We start from the raw sequence: 20,649 nt of genomic DNA, 5'->3' as shown, positions 1-20,649 counted from the left end.
CTTTTAGTGCTGGACATAGATGAGCCGAGCAAAAAGAACTTTTCTGGGTTCTTTTCATCTCTCCTTACCTGTACCAAGTCTTTTACTGCCTTCTGTTTAGCGGCTTTGCCAACATCCGCAAACAATTCATTACTCTCAGGTTCTTCTACCATCTGTGCATACCCTTTGGCAGCGCGGCTGCCATTTACTGTGACAAAGCACTGTTTGGACATAATTTGGTCTCCAAAGACCTTTTCAATTACTCCGGCTTCGTTGGGGAACCGTAATACTTGATGGTAGGTTGAAGCTACCCATGGCATGGCATGCAGCCATGTCCTTTCCAAGATTATGTTGTAAGTGAAAGGGACTTTCAATACCCAGAATTCCACTTGTTTCGTCATGTTTCTTGCTCTGACTGGGAGGATTATCTTGCCCACTGGCCACTCTGGCGTTGAGTTGAATCCGATTAGGGAGATGTTACAGGCGCCAAGTCTTTGTCTTCCAATTTCAATTGTTTGAAGGTTTCGTAATACATTATCTCATACGAGCTTCCTTGGTCGATCAAAATCCGTTTGACGCTAAGAGTGACAACTAGTGCATCATTGTGAGGGCAATATATCCTTGCCAAGTCTCGGTCTGAAACAGATATGACATTCGTGGCCTCTTTTCTCTCCTTTTTAATGGTAGGTTATGCACTTAATACCTCCCTTAAGTGCTCAGCCTTCTTGATCATTCTCCTGAGCTCACATACCCGCTCAGGTTCGTATACCCCATGTATTACGTTAATCACGCCTTGAGGTGGGGCGTCGATCGGCATTCCGTTTTGGTTGTCGTAGTTCTGGGGGACTGGCTGTGTCCCTCCTTCTATGTACTGGTCTAGGTGCCTAGCTGCTACTAACTACTCCAAATGCTGCCTCAACGACATGCAATTTTCAGTGCGGTGCCCCTTTTCATCATAGAAGGTGCACCGTGACCTTTCGTCATAGTCTTTTTGTGCTTCTCCCAACTTAGCTGGCCATCGGACGAAAGGTTCGTCACGTATCTCACTGAGAATCCGGTAGATTGGTTTTTTGAACACCGTGGTAATGGCAGTGCGAACTCTTAGCCACCTTTTGTCTAGATCCTCTTTGTTGGCCTGTCTGCCTCGCCCATTCATGCTTGGTCGTTCAACCGTGTTGACTTTTGCCAAAGTCTTTTTATCTGGTATTGCTGTTGTGCCAGATTTCGCTTTAGCACGGGCGCCATCCTCTTCCACACGAATATGTTGGTGCACTCTTTCCATTAAGGCCTCCACTGTGAGGGGAGGCATCATAGTAATTGAATCCCACAATTTGATGCCGACTGGCAGGCCCCGTTTGTATTGTGCGATGGTGAGGTTTGTAGGACAATCTCCTATCTGGTTGAAAGTTTCCCAATAGCGACTGTTGTAGGACCTCAATATTTCTTTGTCGCCTATGTCAATAGAGAGTAGCTGATCGATCTCCACTGGTGTCTTGGTGTTCGTTCTAAACCTTGTCACGAACGCCTCTGCCAATTGTGCCCAGGAGGCGATGCTGCCTTTTGGTAGTCTTTCGAACCAAGTTAGACCCAGGTCGCCTAGGCTGGACGGAAACATGATGCACATTAAAGCCTCGTTTCGCCGATATACTGCCATAACCTGGCGAAAGTGGCTCAAGTGCATGTAGGGGTCCGTCTTCTCTTCATAAGTGGTGAATTTGGGCTGGTGAAAGCCCGAAGGTAGTGGTGCGTTCTCAATTGCCATAACGAACGGTGAGGTCTGCAGCCTTGCTAATGCTTTGTCTATTGGTTTGTAAGCAAGGCGCGGTATTGGCATTCCTACCTCGACGCTCCCATGCGTCCGAGGAACCAACCGCTGAAGGGCTGAAACTCTACGCAGGTCACGAGCCCTGGTATCTTCCTTCCATCGTGCCCTTTCTTCTAGCACAGTTCGCAAATCGGATGATCTAGGCAACTCCATCTGCCTGGATGACGTCTGGTGCATGCACGAGAGCCGATAGGTGCTTCCCTCAATATATGACCTCTCAGTTCTCGTTCTCTCAGACCTGGAGTAACGACTCCTAGGAGTTCTTGACTAAGTGTCGCCTGTTCTCAGGCTCCTACTCTCTGCTTGCAATAGTGTGGTATGCCTACCATGATCTTTCGAGTGGCGATGAGGCGTGTTGCTTTTACTCCCCTCTCCTATCGCCACCCTTCTTCCTTTGATCTGGCACTTTATAGACTCCATGCTTGCTGCCATCTTCCTTATTAACTCGTCTTGTTCCTTTACGCGATCCTCTAGAACTTGAGGATCCATCATCCGCCTCTGTCTTTCAGGACTTTGAGAGCGACGGAGGCTGTTAGCCCGCCTTCCCCTCCTCCGGGGGTTCTGTCGCTGGGGCTCTAAATCCGCCATGGGAGGGATAGAAGGCAAACCTTCGCGCCTCCCACCCCCCTCTGGGGTTTGTCTATCGATAGTGGACTGCGACAAATCTTTATTGTGCGCCATTACTTCCAATTAGAGAGGAAAAACTTGATCAAGAGGTTTTGTTCTTTCTAGCTTTCCCACAGACGCCGCCAATTGTACGAGCACGAAATAATATTCTCGTATAATCTTGTTGATCAAGTCTGCGCTCCTCCAAACGTCGTCGCTTTACTCCTTGAAAACACAAACGTGAGCTAGCCGACGGGTATGTGCCGGATACCTCTCTGATGCCTAAGTCAGCAAAATAGATAAATAGACAAAAGCTCTGTGTATTCGGGAATCAAAGTTGTGTTACCTCTCCATAGATGATGTTGTGAGCTGTTATAGGTTCTGCATAGCACAATCCTAGTAGGACTCTTATTCCTCCATGTAGAGTCCTCCTAGGAATCATACTTCAAAAAGATAATGCTTATCCTTCAACACCCCCCTCGCTGCTTAAACCAAGTGAGATGGTTTTACCTCGGTAGTATGACAAAACGACCGAGCTAACAATACTTCTTTGTCATACTCAAACCAGTGTCTTCACATGTAACTCATAGCTCAGCCCTTGTTCACCAATACCTCGGTTGTATCCGTTAAAGACCGAGCTAAATACAGCAAGCTCCGACCGCGCAAACCATAGCAAGGTCAACCTTAAGAAGCCATAATACCTCAGTCTAAAACACTAGGCTGAGCTAATTACCACTTCGACCGGGGTGACTGAGCTAACTGCAAGGCTCTTTTGGGACCGAGCTAACTACAAGCCCTTTCTACTCAGCCCTTCTTACTGTGGTCCACAGAACGGCCCATTACCCAGCTCGGCCCAATTTACTTATAAATTACCCTCTCAGTTACTAAAGACAAAACAAATTAGAAAAGAATTAATTGTTGAAAAATCCAACTTAAAGAGAATATAAGGCATTAGATGCAGTGGATTTTTTTATTGATAAGAGATCTACCTTTTGTGAAATATTTTGGTGAAAATTTTTTTTATTTGTTTTGAAGGACATTTTATTTTCAGTTTTACCCTTAATGTATCTGTTGACTTTTTTTGACTATCTGTTCAAATTTATATCTATTTGTTTAATTTTTTTCCTATTTGTTCAATTTTATCTATACAAATTTTATCCATCGAATTTTTTATCTGTATAATCTTTTATTTGTTAAAATTCAACAAACATGTTTTTTTTTTTTTTCTATCTATTCTATTTACCCTTTTCCAAATATAGATCTGGAACCCTAACTCAAACCCTATCTGTTAGGGTGTAAAAATGGCCCGATGCCCATGGGCGGCGCGAAGCTAGCCCGAGGTGGGCTCAACTCATTTTGGCCAGAGCCCAACCCAGTACCTTGGGCCTGGGCCTTCCATTTGAAGCCCGGCCCGACTCGTTAACCTCGACTGACCGAAAAAAAGTTCGGGCCCTGTGGATGGCCCGGCCCTCTTTCTGCCAATGGTCAAATTTTAAAAAAAATTTAAAAAGCAACTTGCAATGGTTAAATAATTAAAAAAAATAATAAAATAAAATAAAAAATTGATCTTGCAAAAATAAAAATAAAAACAAAACAACACAACACAACGGTCATTTCCTTACAATGAATGAATGAAATATATATATATAATTCTAGACCCATGCCCCTACCCAACCTGCCCCATGCCCTGCCCTTCATGCATCACATCACTCTCACTCACAATCAAGTTCAAGTTACTGTTGCAATGAATGAGAAAAAAATAAAAAATAATAAAAAAAAATACTGCAACTCAATTGCTATTGCCTGCCCCTGCCACCCCTTACGGCCTACCCCTGTGCTATATTTGCATCACTCAACTCACTCTTTACTCACATTCATTGAATGGAAAATAAAAAATAAAAAAATTATTCTGTATCTAAACACCTCTGCAGACTTAAAAAAAAATATTCAAATGATCATATTACCGTTTAATACAACGGTAATATATATATTTATTTCAATCTTTCAAACTACTATAAATATCTCTCATTTTTCAAAATAAATCACACAAATAATTCTTACTCTCTCAATCTCTCTTAACTGTCAATTAATTTTGATATGTCATCCTTAAGTGAAAATTGCAGCTGTGTAACAAAAAACTTTTATCTGAAGACGCTAATTTCTGTATCGCATTCGTCAGTCGATAAGATTAATTAGTTTAATTAAATTTATTAGCTATTCATTTTTTTCATTAATTATTTGTGAACACATATTAATTATTATTTTTTACTCATTGTATTTACACATTATTTAAATTAATTTTTAATTCTTATATATTGTTTTACTTACATTACTATGAATCCTAATATTTCTAATCCTAATATTTCTAATATTTATGTCGATATTAATACATATAATACACAACATGAATCTATTGATTCTCCTTTTAATATCCCTCTTCCGACAATTGGATCATCATCTAGGGGCACAACTAGTATTGTTTGGGAATATTTTGAAAAAATATCTATAAATAATCCTGATAGTACAATTACATTTAAAGCAAAATGTAAATATTGTGCACATTTACTTGATGTTGCATCTGTAGTGGGTATTAGTCATCTAAAAAGGCATGTTAACAAACATTTACAAAGTCAGCAACCAGATATTAGAAGTTAAATGCAATTAGGGGCTTCATCAACTGATAATTTACAAACATTTTCATATGATCCTATACGTGCATAAAATTCTATAGTTGATTATATTATTAAAAAAAGAACGGCCTTTTACTACTAGTAAATGTCCCGATTTCACTGAAATGATTCACGAAAGTTTTGTATCGCAATATCAAAGTTTTTCAAGAAATACTACTAAAAACAAGATTTTAAAGAAATTTGAGAATGTTAAAAGTGAATTATTTAACATCTTTAAAAAATTGAATGGAAGAGTTTGTTTAACATCTAATCTGTGGTCAAGTAATGGTTTCAAATATCAATATATCACTACACATTTTATTGATAATAATTGGAATTAAATAAAAGAATTATTTTATTTAAATTAGTTGAACTTCCATACATTGGTCATTCATTTGGTGTAGAAATAAGAAATGTATTATATGAGTGGGCTTTACAAAAATAAAATATTTACGATTAGTTTAGATAATGTAGCATATTATAATTAAACTATAGCGCATTTAAAATAAACTTTACAATTACTTATTAATGGTGATTTATTTCATGTTTGTTGTTGTGCCTATATTTTAAACTTGATTGTTAAAGAAGCTATGTATGTATACAAGACTATTGTACTCTTCATAAAAAATGTAGTTGTTACTATTATGTCTTCTGCTAATCAAATTTCGAAATATAGAAAAAATTGTCAACGAAAAAAAATACCATTTAAAAAATTAATTTAGATATAGATAGTAGGTGGAATTCAACGTATAATATGTTTAAAAGAGCTTCTAAATAAAGAAGAGTAATAGATTTATTTCTTGCAACAATATCAATAGGAGGAGTACTGACTTCCACAAACCTTAATTGGCGCCAAGTAACCTTGTATAAAGATTTTTTAAAAGTTTTTGATACTTCAACAAAATTATTTTCTTATATATATATTCCTACTTCACCATTTGTTTTACATATGCTAGCATAAATAATTAAAGTTTTCATAAAATATGTGGGTAATGAATATTATGTAACCATTATTACTTCAATGAAAGTAAAATTTGATAAATATTTTGATCATTTGCCTCATCTTTTAGGTTTAGCCATAATAATTGATCCTAGGTGTAAAGAAATTAGTTTACAAGAATTTTTAGAATGTATTTTCGTTGATCAAACACAGTTTGCCCCTATTATGCAAACATGCAATAGATTATTTGAAGAATACAGGGCGGCTGCATCTATAAATATACCTACACACACTACACTAGTAGTCTCATTTAGAGGCGAGAGATTAAGTATTTTTTTAACAATAAAAAGTAGAAGAATATCTCAATATACAAGCATAAGTAGTTCTGAACTACAACGTTATTTGGAAAGCCAGTCAGTGGATGATTCTAATGATTTTGACATTTTGGAATGGTGGAAACAAAATGAAACTATGTGGTCTGTGGTTTCACAATTGGCCCGTGATATACTAACCGTTCCTATTTCTATAGTTACTTCAAGAAAAACTTTTAGTGGAGGTGGACGAGTGTTGAGCGATTATCGCAGCAAGCTTTTATCCCAAATGGTTGAGGCACTGATGATATCCAGAGATCATATGCATGTGCTTACGAGAAGACAAAATTATAGTGAAAATGAGTGAATTCAAAATGATTTGGATGAAATATCATCGGGCAATGCGACTAAAATGTCTTTCTCCTCCAATGATTTATTAACAATTTATTTTTAACTATTTCATTTCTTTTTCCTTTTTTTTTTAGATTATTGAGGTGGAGTATAATGCAAATGATTGGTAGGCTAGTAGGTGCCAACCTAGTTGGGATGTACTTGACCTATAGTGATACAATTTCTCTACCATCATCAATAATCTACTCCTATTTTATTTGATCATATAAATTTTTGTAATATTTTATTTCCTTTTGAAATAAAAATTATTCATTCAATAAATATTATATAATTAACTTAATATTGTAATATTGAAAGTTTCATTTTCATATATATAAAATTATTCATTTCGAAAGAAAAAAATTATATAATTGCATACTTTCTTAGTTATAAGTTCATAAATGAAAAAACATAAGTCATACATAATTAAATTAAAATTCCACCATGAAACATAACCAAATAAAACATCTCATTAATCTTAACTAAAATACTCTAGTATAATTTTTTTTTTATCTCTAATAAATAATCTATATAGATAATATATTTATCGTTCATTTAAATAAATAAATTATAAAAAAACCTGACTAGGTTGGGCCCAAGCCCAGGGGCTATTATGAGTGGGCTTGGGCCTGGGCCCCACTTTTTGGCCCATGGACTGGCCCGCTAAAAAAAGGGAGCCCGCGAGGCTAGCTTGAACCGGCCCGGGCCATTATTACATCCCTAGTTTTAATGCTTTATTTGAAATTCTGCAAATCATTTTAAACATTAGATTTCCAAAAAAAAAAAAAAATTGAGTCTGAAAAAACAACATTAGCAACTTCCAACTAATAGAAAAGTAAACTAAATACAAAAGAATACAAACACAAAACCAAGCATCGTACACATCTCGTATAGAAGTATATACACAAATGGAATGCAACTATGTATTCCAGAGGTGGAATTCACAGTCTTACATTGTAGAAATGATTCACATGTAAAATAGACTACTCCACACAAAAGTAGCTTCTCATAACCAAGTAAAGGATATAGATCTAATCCTTTGATAGTTGGGCGAATAAAAATATACATAAGATATAGGTAGACTTACGTATAAGTCCTAATAGGTGAATTTATTATCTAATAGATCCTGTGAGAATTAATAATATTTTTCATTAAACACTATTAAAAAAACGCTACTAATTGTTAATTTTCGATGACATTTTAAAATTTTTGTTAGAAAAAAGTCACTAATTATAAATTTTAACGACGGTTTAAAAAAATCTTCACCAAAAAAAAAAAACTAATTTTTTAACTTTCACCGATAGTTTGAAAAATTCGCCACAGAAAAACATCACAAATTGTAAGTTTTAGCGACAATTTATTAAAAAAAATGATAAAAAAAAAATTACTAATCGTCAATTTTTAATGACATACGCAAATATTTGTCACAAAAAAATTATTTTTAACGACGATTTTACTGGGATTTATTTTTAATAGGACTTGATGGGAATTAAATCTAAATTTTAGGACCTATCGATAATTTAAAATAAATGAAAATGTATATATTGAAACTTTGAATCTCAAATCTTCTATCATTTGGAAACCAAGAAAAAACAATATCCAGCAGTGGAGATCATTTTAATTCTCAACGAAACAATGTAACACAAATTTTTTTATTTCATTTTTGTTTCTTCTCCTTTTATCAGCGATCAACCCCTACAATACATCATATATACACACGGATATGTTCAATGTACGCACATCATACATACACACATAGATTTGTTCAATGTAAGCTGAATCCAATCAAAACAAAACCAGAAATGATCATAACAAACCCTAACCCTAGAAAGGAAGATGGTGAGAGAGAGAGAGAGAGAGAAAGAGAGAGAGAAATTTCTATTCGTCAATCACCGAGATAGCCAATCAAGAAGTTGTGACACCACCTTAGACCGCCGCCAGCATAGAAAATCACCGTCATCAAGAGCCCTAGACCGTCGTCGTTGAACGCTGGTGCAGATCCGCAAAACACTAGTTCAGATTTGTGAGAAAATCACCGTCGTCAAATGATGGTCCAAATTTGGTGTTGTATAGATAGAAAGAGAATATGAGCAAAAGACCTTTGTTTGGAAAAAAGAACAATTGTGTGGTCGGATCTGCCTAGGGTTTGATCATTGATACATTTGGCCCTCAAATAGAAGCTGACAGAGCAAAACACACATTAGCGTTAGCAAAAGCGGAGAGAGTGAAGGACCGGGGGGGGGTCACATGCCCCCTGTATTTTAGGATTTTTTATTTTGTAAATATAAAGAAAATATTTTAAATAAAAAAATTACAAAAATATTATTATAATGAAATGTCAATGACATTTTAAAAATTATGAAAACAATAATGGTTGTTTTGATTGAAAATGAAGAGACGACTATAAACCGTATTATGTATAAAAATTTTATGAAATTTTTTGAATGTAACGGTGATGTCATTATTATTGACATGCAAGTATAATTAATCTCACTATAAAGATATGAAATTTATTAGATTGTTAGTTACATTTGACATGTAAGGTTCACCCTCCATGTGTTTATTTACTATTAGTTGGTGATATCACATACCAATAATGAAGTGGTATTACCATTATATTGAATTTTTAATTAAATTTTGTATAAAAAAATAATTTATCATTATATAATTTATTTTAAGACTTATATCCATTTTTTTTTTTTTTTTGGGTCCACCTTGTCTCCAATTGGAGATCAAGATTGGATCGTCCAATCCGGTCCCGGAGCCCATATTTGGGCTCCTTTTTGATAATCTAAACGTCGAGTACTATATTCTTGTAAAAAAATCACGTTGATCGAATATCGATAGCTATTTGATCAGATCGGATTTCTGTTAACCGTTTATTTTTTTACCATTCATTTTTTTTAATATAAAACTTATCGGATCAAATAGTTATCGATATCAGATCAATGTGATTTTTTTTACAAGGTTATAGTACTTGACGAGTTCTACACATTGATTGGTTTAGATTATTGAAACGGGCCCCAAAAATGGGCTCACGAGCCGGATTGGACGGCCCAGTCTTGATCTCCAACTGGAGACAAACTGGACCTTTTTTTTTTGTCCATGATACACTAGTTACAAATAACATTATTTTTTTGATATTTCTCAAAATCAATCGTACAAACTTGCGTGAAATATTTTTGTAAAAATTTTCAATATTGTAATTAATAAGTGACTTCTCCGAGGAGGTGACCTCTCCGAGGAGGTGACTTCTCCGAGGATGAGAAAACCCCGAAGAGGAGATCACTCCCTCGGCGAACCCTTCTTCTTAGCCACACCTAACCAATGATCCCCAATCATCCCAAAGGGTCAGGGGTAGTCCCAGAGGACGTCCTGCCGCAAAATATTGCCGAGTCTCATGGACCCCCCGGGGTCGTGCCACCTCGACCCGGGTATAGGCTAGTTTAACCGAAGAGTGAATTTATCTCCACTCACCGTCCTCGGGATCGGGTCCTTTGTTCGGACTCCATTACGCCCATGGTTCTGGTACGTAGACCCCGGAAAGCTCCGAGCCCGCAAGTGTTCTGGGACTCATTAACGGAGCGACTTCTAGATTGCGTCTGAATCCGTTCGAAGCCAAGTACTTCGGATCTCTAGATTCGTGGATCTGAATCCTTTCGAGTCCGAGTGCCTCGGATCTCTAGGCTTGCTTAATACCCTTTCGAGTCCGGGCCCGAGTAAGTCTCTAGGTTCGTGGATCCGAACCCTTTCGAGGCTTAGAGCGATTCAATCCGTTTGATGGCGATAAATCTGGGCCCACCGATTCTTGGACTTGCGATAAATTCGGGCCCACTAATCTTGGGCTATTGGGCCTAAATAATTTAGTGGGCTAAAATTAGCCCCTCTTACATTTGCCCCTTGCGTGTATGAGAAATTTTAAATTTCTCAGACATGCATACTGTCATTTCTTCGACCCTGTTTCGCATCACGTTCCCCAAAAAAAAAAAAAAAAAAACGTTTTGTCACGACAGAGTCTATGGATAAAGTTGATGACGCACTTCAATTTACAAAAAAAATTGACAAGCAAAAAATTTATTTTTTTGTACTCTTTTTTTTTTTTTTTTTTTTTTTTTTTTTTTTTTTTTTTTTTTTTTACCAAAGGATTAAAACATTTTTTGTACAAGATTCATGGACATTTTTTTTTTCGGTTGTTTGGCAAACATGGCATACACATATTTAGATTATTCAAGAATAATGTTCCCCTTTTTTTTATTTAAAAAAGGCCTGAAAACCCTATTCTATACACCTTCTTTTTGTTGCACAGCCGCCACAAGCACAGACCCAACTCATCTTCTTCAACAGGCGCAAACCCAGCTTCTTTCTTCCTCTCCAAGAAGACTTCATTCTGGACTGCTAAAGGCCACCGACGTGCTCGTCTTCTTCAACAAACTAGGGGCTGCTGCAATTTGTACACTAATTTTCATCATAGCTTCAAGCAACACCGCCGACCTAGCCCCGCTCCGACTGCCGCAGACGTCGCGGCCTAGCCATTGTCGCGACCTAAGCTGCTGCTCACCGTTGGTGTTCTACTTCGGCTCATTGACGCAGCCTGCACACCGAAGCTCGATTTCGCGGACCAGCGCCGACACCGACTCGTCTGCGACGCCACTGCTGCTGCTACGGTTGGCCAGATCCGACACCAGCTCCGCCGCGGTATCACGATTGTTGCTTGCTTGCGGCTCAGTTCGCAGCTGCCCTACGCGTGCAACCACCAGCTCGTACGACCTACGTGCCTTGTGTCCGACATCCGTGACCTCACTGTTGCTACCAGCCGCGACCGACCAGAGCTGGCCACGCCGCCCACTCAACGCGGTGTTGGCCTGCCCAACATCCTTTTAGCCCACTGTTCACGCACGCTGCTCGCGCCGTCATCGATCTACTATGAAACCCATTTTTGGTGGGCCTTGGTCTTCCTCTCAACTATTTTCATTCCTTTTCAAAACCTTTTTTCTCTTGATTTGGGGTTTCAAAATTTTGGATAAGTTTTGGCCCTTGTACAATCTGGCTTGAGATAGGTAGTACTCTGTTGACCCTGTCCTGATTTACATAACTTCTTCTTGAAGAAAAACAAATTTCAAACCCATGTCTGAGCTTTGAAATTCCATTGATGAATTGACTTGAATATGGCTTGTTGGCTTTTATCATTTGAGAGAAGGCACGATGGGACTATGTTGAGTATTGAGCATCAATTTTTTTTTTTTTTTTTTTTTTTTTTTTTTTTTTTTTCGAATCTGCTGGTGCTTCGTGTTTTTTTTTTTTTTTTTTTTTTTTTTTTTTTTTTTTTTGGCTTGACAAACTTTGGGCAAATATATATATATATATTGATTATCATACATATATATTTTTTTTGTTTAGAGCTCGGATTACCCACATTAGCCTTGGCTTGTGCACAATCAATTGCTGCTTCCGGCTTCAGCTTATCCAACGTCGACCACGCACGTTCGCCCTCTCAACGCAACGTGTGTGGTCTTGCCCAACCTAGCTCCATATCGCTGCTTCCGGCTTCAGCTTATCCGACGTTGACCACGCACGTTCGCCCTCTCAACGCAACGTGTGTGGTCTTGCCCAAGCCTAGCCCAGTCTTGTTGATTACAGTCTGTAAAGCCTCTCTGATTTCAGCTTAAATTTCCAGTATCGGCTTCGGACTTCACCTCTCTAACTGCCCAAATTTGTAAGTATGAAATTCGGCTCCCTCTTCCTCTCGTTGAATAATAAAGATGATATATTGTTGTTTGTTTAACTTGTGGATGCTTGGAAAAAAATACATAGCTGATGCCAAAATTTTGTGTGACTGTTGTAGTTTTACGTCGGCTTGAGAGAAACCAGCCCGGAGAGACAAAAACTTGATTGTTGCATTTTCATGAACTTGCTCAGAGTAATAAAATTGTTGTAGCTTAAATAGATAATTATTATTTGTTGATGTTGCCCCATTCTGATAATGCCTGAATCATGATCTGAAATTTATATTGTTTGTCTCAGTTGTCGGTTTTGCTATTTCAGGCAAATGAATTCTTGATTGAAATCCACGACGTCGGGGCCCTTGGAACCCGAACTAATGAGAGCAAGGGCTGTTCCTCGGAAGTCCGAACAGAAGCAAGACTGTCCCTCGGGAGTCCGAAGGTAGTACACACCCTACTTTGGCAAGAAAGATTCCTCTAGAAGATAACCGAGTCTACCAAGCTTGCACCAACAGAAATAAAGATTGTCTCCCAGAAGTCCGAGCAGAAGCAAGGCTGTCCCTCGGAAGTCCGAGCAGAAACAAGGCTGTCCCTCGGAAGTCCGAGTGGATGCGCACTTCTACTTCGGCAGCTAATGGAAGCAAAGGCTATCCCTCGGGAGTTCGAGCAGGAGACAAGGCTCTCCCTCAGAAGTCTAAGCAGAAACAAGGCTATCCCTCGGAAGTCCGAGTGGATGCACACTTCTATTTCGGTAGCTAATGGAAGCAAAGGCTATCCCTCGGGAGTTCGAGTAAGAGTCCACTCTACTTTGAAAAGAAAGATCCTCGGAGCTCGTATTGATGAAATCAAGAGCTGTTCTTCAGACCCGCACTAATGAGAGCAAGAGTTTTCCCTCAGAAGGCTCTCCCTCAGAAGTCCGAGCAGAAACAAGGCTGTCTCTCGGAAGTCCGAGTGGATGCGCACTTCTACTTCGGCAGCTAATAGAAGCAAAGGCTATCCCTCGAAGCTCGCACTGATGGAAGCAAGATCTGTTCTTCGAAAGTCGAGGCGGAGAACACACTCTACTTCAACAAGAAAGATCCTTAAAGCTTGAACTGACAGAAGTAAGGGCTATTCTTCGGAGGTCGAAATGGGAACACACACTCTACTTCAATAAGAAAGACCCTCTAAGCTTGCATTGATGGAAGTAAGGGCTATTCTTCGGAAGTCCGAGTGGGAGCACACACTCTACTTCAGCAAGAAAGACCCTCAAAGCTTGCATTGATGAAAGCCATGGCTGCTCTTCGGAGGTCCGAGTAGAAGTATACTTCTACTGTGTCAAGAAAACTCCCTTCAGGTTGGTAATTGAGTCTACCATTCCTTTTTCTTCTTTGAGGGGCAACAAAATTGAAAACTGTTTCAAGCAAAATAACACAATGAAGATATACAATGTAGAGAAAAATAACTTTTAATGGAGATACATAATATGGAGGAAATAAATTTCTTCATAACATAAGAAAGATAGAACTTCATGGACAATGCAGTAAATGCAAACTGTAAATGTCATAGATAGACTTCTTCCGTGGAATGTTGACATTTGCCCCTAGAGTTGTAAGATCATTTGGAAAGCTTTCACCAGCTGCTCGGGTTGTGGCCATCATGCACCATCATAAATAGTACACCATCTTGCCTCCTTCTCGAACTTTCATCACCTTCCGAGGAATAGGCGGACTTTCTGGTCTAGACATTGCCCGCTTACTTGACTCTGCCATCAGCTCCTTGTCATCTTTGATATCCTCCCAACGAGGAATTTTGACCCCTCGAGGCTTAGAGGTGGTGGGAACTTCTTCGACAGCCAGTTCGGTGAAGTAGATGGCATCAGAATAATGAGCTTCATGGATCTCGAAAGGCCTTTCTGTAGCCTGAATTGTCACCGTCTTCTTTCCCCATTTTGCCTTAACACACTGATGATAACTCGATGGTACAGCCCCATATCTATGCATCCAGGTCCTCGCTAGAATGATGTGATAATTTGTCTCAGAATCGATAATATGGAACTTGGTGGCCGAGCGAATTTTTCCAACGGCTAAATCAACTGTTACGCATCCGATAGTAACTCTCCTTTCTCCACCGAAGCCAGTGATGACTATCGGCTGCTTCACAATGCGTTCTTCAGAGATTCCGGCTTTTTCTAGAGTAGCGCGAGTCATAATGTTGATAGAGGCTCCACTATCTAGAAAGGCCCTTTTGAACTCAACCCCGTTAATAAAAGCAGTCACATAAAGCGGGCGATTGTGAGAAAAAGGATACTTCCGATCAGCCTCGGAGAAAGTAATGGCACTAGATTGCTCTTTTGCCTTCCTCGGGATAGACCCCTCAGTCGACATGCATTCCTCATGGTGTGCCTCGGCTATATTAATGATAGACTTGGTGATTTCCGTTCTTGCCTCCCTGGAAAGTCCAAGCTGGTCAAAGAACTGCTTGAACTTTACACAGTCTTGCAGGGTTTTGGCATAGTGATCCGGATCTTTTTCCACTCTTGGAGGCTCGTAGTTAACCATCTCCTCGGTCTCCTCAAAATAAGATGCCACATAAACATGGTGTCCTCCTCTTCCATAGTATTCTTCTCCTCCTTCTAGATCAAAGGGAGCACTTCCATAGTAAACTTGCTCACCCTCTGGCTCGAGGATGTCGTCCAGATAACAGTCATCGTCATCGAGATTAACGATAGCCTCGATCATTGGGCCTTCATAAGCTATCATAGCAACATTCTTGCCCTTGTCTCGGTGTTGAGGATATGGTTGTTCTCGGATGTCTTGAGTCCCTTGCTTTTTGAACCTCAATTCGTCTGCTTCGACTTTATCTTTGAAGATTTTCCTGAGAGTCCAACACTTCTCTGTCGGATGTTTCAATGTACGATGGTAGACACAAAATTCAGGGCTCTCGCGGTCCTTTTTTGATGGCATTTCTTCGACATAAGGCAATTTTAGCTCTCCGTCGGCCACCCACTCCTTAACTAGAGCTTTCACTTCCTCGATTCCACATGGATAAGAAACATTCCCCTTTTCACCATTATATTGCTTTCTCTTCTGGCCTGTATGACCTCCTCTTTGTGAATTTCGGGTATCTGGGGCAGAGGCAACAGCAACAATAGGTCCACGAGACGATTTGAAACTAGTCTTGTAATTGGCCTTAAATCCGGACTCCTGAGCCTGAGGAATGCTAATGTTCCGAGCTGCTTCTATTAATGCCGAGAAGGTGGGTAGCTTGTGATTAACTAGAAACATTTTGTACCTGCTCAATGCCCCTTCTAGACAAATTTGAACCAGATAACTCTCCTCAACTGCTTCATGACAATCCACGGCCTTGTCCTGAAACCTTTTAACGTAGTCAATGATGTCTTCACTTTCTCGTTGCTTCTCTTTACACAATGTAAGTGTGGTCACCCTCTCCGCCACTTGAAAGAACTTGGAGTGGAATTTGTTAACCATTTCCTCCCAACTTCGGACAGAGTTTGGGGCCAAATTAACATACCAACTATATGCTCGGTCGGTGAGGGACTTAGAGAATTCTCTCAGTCGGAGGACGTGGTTTGAACCATGAATACCTAGAGTCTCGATGAATCGCACAACATGTTCTCGGGCATTTCCTTGTTTGCCGTCGAACTTGATGAACTTCGGCACTGTATACCCCTCAGGGTATGGATAGCTCAGCATCTCAATGGGGTAAGGCGGCTTGACGTCTGGATCAGGCAAAGAGGGTAAGGTCCTCTTGCCCCGTTCGAGATCGAACATGGCCTGTACATCGGCAAGAGTGAGAAACTGTTGAGGGAGAGAGTTTGATGGTGGTATTCCCGGGACTTGGCTTATGTACCCGAAGACTGAGCTAGGGGCGTCTTGGCCATTCTGGTGCTGCGAATTCATCATTGGTGAGGACATTTGACGATACTGGCCATCAGCGCCTATAGACAAGCCAGTTGGTGATGGGATATTGAATTGAGGCCCATAAAGTCCACCGTACGGCGCCGCTATACCGGGTTGTGCTTGCAGATTTGTTGTCGGCACCAAAGGAGGCCCGCTTGGTGCTTGGGTAACATTTACTGGTGGCGTGACAAGATTAGGTACGGGCAGAGCTCCCTTTTGCGCCATCACGCTCCTTATGTTTTCCTGGACACCAACAGTCGCCGGAGCACCATTCATTACACTAGAAACTCCCCTAGTCACCATTGGATCTTGGCTTGGCACGCCATGGAGCCCGGATATGGGCAAACTGCCGCCGCCTACTGTGGTTTGAGCATGTGTTACTGTGGCCGTGTTGCCATGAGCCATAGGCTGATTGGGGCCTACTTCTCCTTGGATTTGATTTTGCGCTCCGGCGGGAATAACTCCACCACCAGTTTGATTTCCGTTTGGCGCCGGTGCAAAGTTAGAACTCATCACCAACATGGTGTGAGTGAGATTCTGAAGAGTGGTAAGAATCTCCTGCTGAGTATTTTGAAGTCCTTGAATAGCTTCAAGCAAAAGTGGTTGATCTGGAGCCGTGGTTCTGTCATCACCACCATTAGAGGATCCTTGTTGGTGAACTTCATCTTCTCCTGCCATCCTTGTTGGAGTTGTGTGGATTCCAGATCTCGTTGAGACCATTAACCAATCCGCCTCCCCAGCAGAGTCGCCAAAATGTAGGAGAGGGTTCAAGAAAGGAGTTAGAAAATTCGAAAATCGAATTCTCTAGAATATGATGAGAGGCTTAGATTCTTCAATAATCTCAACTTAGGAACACAACAACAAAGGAGATGATGGAGATAAGAGATTGGGTGAAGAAGAAGGCAAAATGGCTAGAGAATAGAATAATGGCAAGGCTCTCCCATTGATCTCCCACTTTCACTCTCAAGGTTGATAATGGAGAAGGGAAATTAGTTCTTTCCCAAGAGTTCAAAAATCTCCAAAATCCATCCCTTGTAAAGCTATGGGTGGGTGCTATTTATAGGCACCTCATGATGTAGGATGGAGCCCATGTGCAAGGCACATGGGGGATATTTTCTCTAACCACCTTGTCCGAGGGGGTGACCTCTCCGAGGAGGTGACTTCTCCGAGGAGGTGACCTCTCCGAGGAGGTGACTTCTCCGAGGATGAGAAAACCCCGAAGAGGAGATCACTCCCTCGGCGAACCCTTCTTCTTAGCCACACCTAACCAATGATCCCCAATCATCCCAAAGGGTCAGGGGTAGTCCCAGAGGACGTCCTGCCGCAAAATATTGCCGAGTCTCATGGACCCCCCGGGGTCGTGCCACCTCGACCCGGGTATAGGCTAGTTTAACCGAAGAGTGAATTTATCTCCACTCACCGTCCTCGGGATCGGGTCCTTTGTTCGGACTCCATTACGCCCATGGTTCTGGTACGTAGACCCCGGAAAGCTCCGAGCCCGCAAGTGTTCTGGGACTCATTAACGGAGCGACTTCTAGATTGCGTCTGAATCCGTTCGAAGCCAAGTACTTCGGATCTCTAGATTCGTGGATCTGAATCCTTTCGAGTCCGAGTGCCTCGGATCTCTAGGCTTGCTTAATACCCTTTCGAGTCCGGGCCCGAGTAAGTCTCTAGGTTCGTGGATCCGAACCCTTTCGAGGCTTAGAGCGATTCAATCCGTTTGATGGCGATAAATCTGGGCCCACCGATTCTTGGACTTGCGATAAATTCGGGCCCACTAATCTTGGGCTATTGGGCCTAAATAATTTAGTGGGCTAAAATTAGCCCCTCTTACAAAAGTGATGTGATAGAGAGATGATGTGACTTAAATAAGATAATTATAACCTAAATAGGATAATGTGCTAAAATAACATGTGTTACTTTAGCACATGTCAAACAACCACTATATCACACGAAAAATAAATAGGTTAAATTAGTATCAAATAACTTGTATTTTGGTACGAGTAGCTTGTTTATTACAAGATTTGGTATACATTTGATGAGGTGATTTTCTTAAAAAATAAAATAAATTTTATGACCTCATTTAATACTGAAACTAAATCTTATTTATCACACAATTTATTTTAATTAATTTCAAAACAACTTTTGTGTGTACCACAGTGGAACAGATGAGGAAAAAAAGTCCTCTTTGATGTATTGTTAAAATGTACAATTTTGATTCTCTCATGCCAATGTCTGTCTTGTTGTATAATAATAATAATAATAACAATTTAAAACTACTTCAAAATAAAGAGGTCAAACTCATCCAATCGTGCGTCAATTTCTCTATTTGTTTTTTATATTTTATATATATATATATATATTTACCTTCACTGTCGGGATAGGGTGGCCACAATGTTTGGAGGAAAAAAATATTTATATAAACATAAATAAAATATATAAATAAATAAGAGTGTAAATGTCAACACAATGAGTCATTATATTGATTTTTTTTCTCTTTATTTTTAGTGAGAATTATACATTCTTGATACTTTTCATTATTTTAAACATTATTGGGTCTAAAAATATTTAAGACTTCAATCTAACATGTCACGACTTGGTTTAATATTACGCAATAATTTTACAAATAATGAATCAATAATAAAAAAATTAATTTTAATCATACATATCAAATTAATGATGGAATTTACCATTATATAAATTACTCCATTTATGTTACTCTATTGTTAGTTCTATTATATTGTCTATAATATTTCGTCCAACACTTTGATAGTTCAATAATGACGAGAGTCAAAATGAAATACCAATTAAATATTAAGAAATGTCGGTATAATTTTTTGGTTTTATGAAAAATAATTCATTTTTTTAATTTTGATTCTTAATTTCACTCTCAATAATATAGAATTAAGAGGGCTAAAGATGAGACAGAGAGAGAGAGAGTAGTATGAAACTGCTTCACATATGTCTTTGCCGCATCATTTGAAGTGGAGTTAAAGGGTCTCAATTAGAAGATGTAGCGAGACTTTTTTTTATACTAACAAAACCAATTATACTATATGCAATTATTGAGAAAAGTTAATTTGCTCTAAAATTTAATTGGGCAAATTACACCAAAGGTCCCTATAGTTTTTCACAAGTTTTATTTTAGTCTCTAATCTTTCAATTTGAATACATTTACCCTTCAAGTTTTGTTTTTGTGTCAAATAAGGATAATCATGGATGGAAGTCAAGCTTTTGGATGGAAAATGGTGACATGCATTGTACATGATCATCTTTTAAAGACAAAATAGTATTTTTATTCTTCTCTCTCTATAATTCATCTTATTTCTTTCTTCGACCATCACCACCTACAGCCACCAACCACCACCGCCAAACATTACCACCTTATGCATAGGCACCAAGCACCACCAAAACACCTCCTCTTCCACACCATCATCTCATCAAAGTAATTTTAAACTAACAAAAAATCTACCTCAAATGAATAGCAAATCTCATCACTTCACCAACCCAAAATCCACCTCCCATCATCACCCTTGAACCACTATCAGAGTATCCCACCAAACTCTCTTTACCCTACCACTTTCACCATCCTAAATCCAACTTCAAATCCTCCCATCAAAATCTGCATCTTCAACAAAGCAGACCATTGAATCTACTGCAACAACCTGTAGTGAATTTTTTTTATATACACATCACATACAGAGAGGAGATGAAGGGTGGTTTGGGCAAGAGTGAAAAGGAATTGATAGACGATAGTTTGATCTAGGAAAGGACAAGAAGACATAATGGAGTCATAGGTAAAGAAGATGGAAGGAGAAGCATGTGCTGGTTGCTATGCGAAGTGATGAATTTGGTGATACGGGGTTGATAAGTAAACAAAGTGATTGAGTCAACCCAAAAAGTGACTCAAAGTAAATGACCTCAATTGACTAGTGTATCTTTTCATTTTTGCTCCTAAAAGATGGTCATGTGCACTGTATGTAATCATTTTCCATCCAAAAACTTAACTTTCATTCATAATTATCTTTATTTGACACAAAAATACAATTTGGAGGGTAAATATTTTCAAATTGAAATATCAAGAACCAAAATGAAATTCGAGAAAAACTATAGGGACCTTTGATATAAATTTAATTTGATTGAGAAATATGGAGATGGACGGAAGAATCAACTAGTCCAAATGAGTTTTATCCCAATTTAAAAATAGATAAATTACAAATACATTTATTGAGATTCATTTAAAATATAGATTATCCTTTATAATTTTAAAAATTACAAATATTTCTCTGTCAAAAAAATTTATTTAA

Source organism: Camellia sinensis, chromosome 7, assembly GCF_055761805.1.
Source record: "Camellia sinensis isolate YWXY chromosome 7, ASM5576180v1, whole genome shotgun sequence".
Taxonomy (NCBI): Eukaryota; Viridiplantae; Streptophyta; class Magnoliopsida; order Ericales; family Theaceae; genus Camellia; species Camellia sinensis.
Note: the sequence above shows the minus strand (reverse complement) of the source record.